The 5,630-nt window shown below is 52.0% G+C and overlaps 1 long non-coding RNA gene across 2 annotated transcripts; it reads left to right on the forward strand.

Annotated features, from left to right (window-relative positions):
• The first annotated feature begins 1,154 nt into the window (after positions 1 to 1,154).
• LOC144289210 (uncharacterized) lies at positions 1,155 to 5,423 on the forward strand. Of its 2 annotated transcripts, XR_013357203.1 has the most exons (3): positions 1,155 to 1,521; positions 3,017 to 3,162; positions 4,481 to 5,423. It is a non-coding gene; the product is annotated as an uncharacterized LOC144289210 (long non-coding RNA). The 2 variants fall into 2 exon arrangements; XR_013357201.1 differs by lacking the exon at positions 1,155 to 1,521 and having other exon boundaries at positions 2,888 to 3,162.
• The last annotated feature ends 207 nt before the right edge of the window (positions 5,424 to 5,630 follow it).

Below are 5,630 nucleotides of genomic sequence, written 5' to 3' on the forward strand. Positions count from 1 at the left end.
AGATTGTAGCCTAGAATGTTCTTTACAGCCTCCAGAGCTTTGGCTGTGCTGGAAGCCAATTTTTCCCTCTTTACCTTCTCTATAGCATATTAATGGCCCCAACTGGAAGAACTATTTGGAGTTGCAGACAGCTTGATTTATCCCAGCTCTGTTCTTAAATGGTTGCTAATTTCTCACTGCAAGAAAATTCACAGTTTTTCAGTGAGTCAGCTTAATAACAAGATCAGGGCAGACAGTCTAGCTAATACTAACCTCACTTTAGGTGCTTCATATTAATACAGTAATACTCAGAATCCTGGAGCTTTATCATGAAGAACAACCAAACATTCTTTTCTTTCAGACCCTACATGAGGCCACCAGTACATAAAAGATGTTTTGGACACATCAAGGCCCATGCTTCCGTGCACCGCCACTCCCCTGCTGCCATTATGCAGTGATTCCACAAGGCTGGGCGCCCTGGGGTCCTGGTGGCACAGCTCGCAGCAGAGCTGGGCCTCCGACTCCCTGCTTCCCACATCTTGATGGCTGCTGTGAGGTGCATACATGGAGATGCATCTGCTTTGGTCAGCGGACCTCCTCTGCTGGATGAGCTGTTTTTCCGTTTTTATAAACAAGGTGGAAACATGTCCGTCTCTGCTCGTATCTGTGCTGCTGTCCCAAGATCTGTGGTGCCAGGAGGTAGAAGCTGTCAGGGCATGTGGCCAGAGCAGAGGAGAACGTAGTGATGTCTGCTGTGTCCTGGGGAGCACGTGGTGCCTCCTACTGCCAGCCCGGGTCACGGACACACCTGCACCCTGCCCGTGGAGAACGGAGCTTGCTGTGCAGACACAGTTGAGCACCTCTGCCCCTCCGGGCTGCAGATCGCTGAGTATTCCGGACCATGCCGGCACACATTTGTGTCTCACCTGTGCCTGTGTATTTCTTTGGAGTTTATAAAAGTCACTTTCTCCTCAGCTCAGTTGGACAGTTTCTGTGTCGGGTGGACGTGCTTGCAGAGATGGCTGGTCACCGGGCTGACTTACTGGTGTGGCAGGGGCTTGAGGCAGAGCCCAGGGACAGCCAGCTGATAGTTCAGAGGCTGGCGGCAAGACACACCGATGACTAGACAGCTTGTCATCCTGGGCCGCAGAAGTAACAACTGTGTGAAGGTCTGGCCAGACTTCCTGTTCCCCATTCTTTCCACCCCGTGTTATATGGCATGCACATGATGGCATTTAATTTCTCTCATTCATTCCTTAAAGAGAAAAACACTGGACCAGGACTTGAGGTTCCTACTTTGAAGACTTGCTCGGTGATTTTCTTTGCAGACTTGGTAGCTACGCAGATCACACGTGTTTTTGTAGTATTCATTTCAAGCACAGTTTTGGCGGGTCAGCCGGGCTCTCCACAGGCCACAGAGGAGGGGTCTCGGTGAGACATTTTCAGAATCAGACAGTTCAACAGGAACGAGCCCGTGTTTACACAATAGACTCCATAAAATGCTCAACTTGCATAGGCACATCAGTTGGTCTTGCTCACGAAGTAAGTTGTGTGTCTGTTATCTCTGCATAGGAGGCACAGACTCCTCCCGCTGCTGCTGCCATGATAGGGAGGGGAGATGCCCACACAGGGGCTGGCATGGGGGACGGTGCTCAGGGGGAGGGTGTGGAGATGTGCTGTGAGGATACCACTCAGCAGCTTGCTACAACTTCACATAATAGAAGACCATACCTCGTTAATAATTCGTTATATTGATTCTATGTTGAAATGATAATTTTATTGAATTGAGTTAAACAGGATGCGTTCAAATTAATAACACCATTTTTTATAGGGCACCTGAATGGCTCAGTTGGAGGAGCCTGTGACTCTTGATCTTGGGGTCGTGAATTCAAGCCACATATCAGGATGTAGAGATTACTTAAATAAAAAAATGCTTACTGTTTCTACTGTTGAAAATGTGAGCATTAAAAAATTTAAAGTCACAGGTGTGGCCCTCCTTATGTGGGACCTTTGCCATAGCGTCTCAGGGCTCCAAGAGCAGGCCTGGGGCTGGTGCCCTCCTCTCACGGCTCTTTGAATGGCTTGCTGATCCCTGGCAAGGGCCCTTTTGCCTTTCTAAGGAATGTGTGGAGTTCCTGTCAGTGTCACTGGTGCTGTGACACCTGTCGTCCACGAGCTCATCACACCAGGGCCACACAGTGCACACTCGCTGCAGAGCCCGGGGTCTTGCACATGTCTCTCAGCCCCGTGTGTGCAACAGTTAGTGCAAGGGTTCACAGAGACATTACATGCCCTCATTAGGGATGACTGTGGATGAGAAACCAGGAAACAGCTGCGTGGATATGCACTTCTACCCCCAGTGTCATGTCCCCAGGCCAGCGTATGGGTATGGGTATTCACACAGGTGCCACAGCATCACCAGCAGTGCTTGTCATCTAGGCTCAGGACAGGTTTTACTTTCTTCTCTGGCCCCATGTCCTGATTTTCTATCTGTGGTGTGAGTCTCGGAACAGGACAGGACAGTGGATGCCCCGCTCTGAAGGAAGCATCTGTTGCCTTGTGGCAAGGCTGCACCCGGCCATCCACACAGCTATGGTGGTGACTGCTCACAGTTCAGAGCCAGGTGGTTCTGAAGGACACTACATGGTTGACAAGGACATGGAGGTGGTGGACAGTGCATGTGGCCTCATTGCCCAGCACAAGGCAGGGGGGTGGAGGTACCACTCCTGAGTGTGAAGTCAGGTATAACCAAACATGTGGCCAAGGCCAGTCTCCTCAGGGCCATAATGTGAATGTACCTGCTGGAGCAACCTCATTAGAACACTGAAAGTACAGGCCAACTGGGAGGGGTCATTGAGCAGAGAAGACGGAGCGCGAGGACCTGCCTCACACGGTGGTGATGGTGAGCAGCGACTGTTTATTATGCTGTTTGGGCCTCAGCCATATGAGGTCATAGGAACGCGATGGAAAAGACCTCCTGTATTAGGTCATCTAGCCCGTCCCTCAGAGCTGACTGACCCCACAGTATACTTTCCAGAGCTCCGTCCAGTTTTTCCAGTGACTCAGCGGCTCCCAGAGGGTGCAAAAGGCTGGTGTCTGAGCCTGCGACCTTGGGTCAGGATTTGTTCCTCCGCGCCTAGACGGAGCTCCCAGGGATGATGCTTGTGTGCAGAGATATGGGGGGTAAGTCCTGCCTCTGTCAGGAGCGCCTGTGACTGCAGATGGCCCTAGCGCTCCTCACCACCGGGTCCCTCCTGCAGCGGAGCCCTTCCAGGACTTGGCGGGGGCGCCTCACATCCCACTTTATAGTTTTCACAGCTTGTTCACATTTGTGAGCTCATTGCAGCCTCACCATTCCTGAGGAAGGAGTTGATCTTACTACACTCCAAGCCACCTCCCTGCCTCCTCCCTTCCATTCCTCCTGTATCCGATGAAGCAGCTCTCTCACAGGGTGGGCAGCACAGGGTCACTTTGTGTGAATGCACAGGGAGTGTCACGCCTTCCCCTGGGGTGCTGTGTGGTCTCCATGATGACAGTAGGTCTCAGGCTGCAGTGTCCCTGGCTGTGCCTGCGACAGTGATCTCTGTGTGCGGCGTGGTGTGGTGCCAGTAAAGTTAGATCTGGGGCCCTTCTCATGCTCACCCAGGCTGCCCACACTGACATCCGTCCCTAAGGGACAGAGGCCTTTGACATGGGGAACAGGCCCCGGGCTCCTCTGATGATTCATGTTCTGCAGTTCCTTTGTCCTGACCTAACCAGTGATCTGAAACTTTCCCTAAAAGAGGTATTAACATTTATTGCAAGTAGTTGGTCATTAAGATCTCTCTTAAAATCTTTCCTTTTTGTTGTTACCTTGAGGATACTAAATTTTTAAATGCAGGCTCACCATGCATGTAGTTAAAGCACATTTCTCAATGCAAGTGGCCTCAGTAGGATTGCAGTAAAGTGGCTGCTCTTACCAGCGTATGAGACGTTTTGACATGTGACATGAGTCCCAAAGATGTTGGCCTCCCAGAGCCCTGGGGCCTATGCTTCCAGGCCAGCCCACCTCTTTTTACAGGGGCCCCACGGACTGTGCTTTGAGGCTGCTCCAGGCCTCGGGCTATTTGTATGTATCTGTGAAATGTTTCAAACAGGAAGAAAGGGATTTGGCTTAGTGGGTGCATACAGGTAATAGAGACAGTGGTTGGTCAGAGCCGGAGCCTGGTTGTGCCCTGAGCCAGCCCTCCCCTGCTATGTGGCTGGAACAGCAGTGCCCTGGGGCATCGTCAGGAGGGAGGGGGCTGGAGCTGGCCAGAGGGCAGGCTCCGCAGCCCTGGGGGTCAGTGCTGGTCAGCAGCAGAGCTGAGACCCAAACCCGGGATTGGAGGGCAGAGGGTTTGTCATCCCCACTGACTCACAGAATTTCCTAAGTACTGCAAAAGTGATGGAAAGAAATAGTGTCTATTTTTGAGAGCTTAAGAGAAGGCAGCCCCTCCTGCCATGTATGCTGCTCTTGCAGATCCTGAGGAAGCTGAAGAGTCTCGCACTGGACACTGAGACGGAGCTGGAGAGGCAGGATGACGTCCTGGACGGCATCACCGCAGCCATTGACCGGACCACCTTAACCATTGACAAGCATAACCAACGTACGAAGAAACTGACCTAGGACTGGAAAGCAGAGAGGTGACTGGTTCTGATGACAGTGGCTTCCCTGAGGACTTTGTCCTCAACACTTGCATGCTTCCTACATAAAAATCTGGGAAGTCGTCCCAGGGGCCAGTTAGTAGGTGGAGGCCCTGTGCCAGGAGCTGTGGGCTTGCCTCAGGGTGCAGGGCTGCTGTGATGTGATTCCTGCCATGATACAGGCAGGGAAGGGGGAGCTCCAGGAGAGGGAGGTCTGCCTGCAGATCCAGCAAGTCCCCCCAAGCCCCTGCCATGGTGGCCCTGCTCCCCCACTCCCCCCAGGCCCCAGGTCCCTGCCCCCCTGTTCCCCTACTCCCCACAGGCCCCAGCTCCCCTGCTCCCCCGTTCCCCTCAGGTCCCAGTTCCCTGCTCCCCCCAGGCCTCGGCTCCCCCTTCCTACTGGAGCCCTTCAGAGGGTCCACAGTAACAGGAAGGCTCTTACCCGCACAGCTGGCTGCACCCAGTGGCTGCTTTGCATGGCCAGCATCCCCACTAGCTGAATTTTCATTCTTTCTCTGTTCTTGCTAGGTGTAAAAGGGCAATTTAAAACTCTGTGAAAGAAATGTGCTGATTTTTGAATCTGCCTCACCTCTGTGGGCTGCTCTGCATGGGCCCCTCTCATGTCACTTCGTTCCATTCTTCTCTGGAAGACGGGCCTATGTCTTTTGCTTTACTGTGACCTCCAGTACGTCTGTAGGTCTTTCTGTGAACACCTAGAATATTCTTGTCCAGTTTGTAGCCAAGTGTGAAAATAATACATACTGCACCTCTTTTAAAAAGTGTTGATTTTTTTTTCTTTAACTGCTCTATTTCTATCCAGAAACAAAAGAGAAATCATGGTTTAGAATATATTTTGAAGATGTGCAGTCATGCTGCTTTTTGCTTAGTTTTGGGTGTCTTAGTGAAAGGGCCCCTCAGGGAAGGACGAGGCCAAAGTGGAGAAGTGGGAGACCCCTTCCCCTATCACAGCCAAATAGGCCACCTGC

Source organism: Canis aureus, chromosome 18 (genome assembly GCF_053574225.1).
Source record: "Canis aureus isolate CA01 chromosome 18, VMU_Caureus_v.1.0, whole genome shotgun sequence".
Classification (NCBI taxonomy): Eukaryota; Metazoa; Chordata; class Mammalia; order Carnivora; family Canidae; genus Canis; species Canis aureus.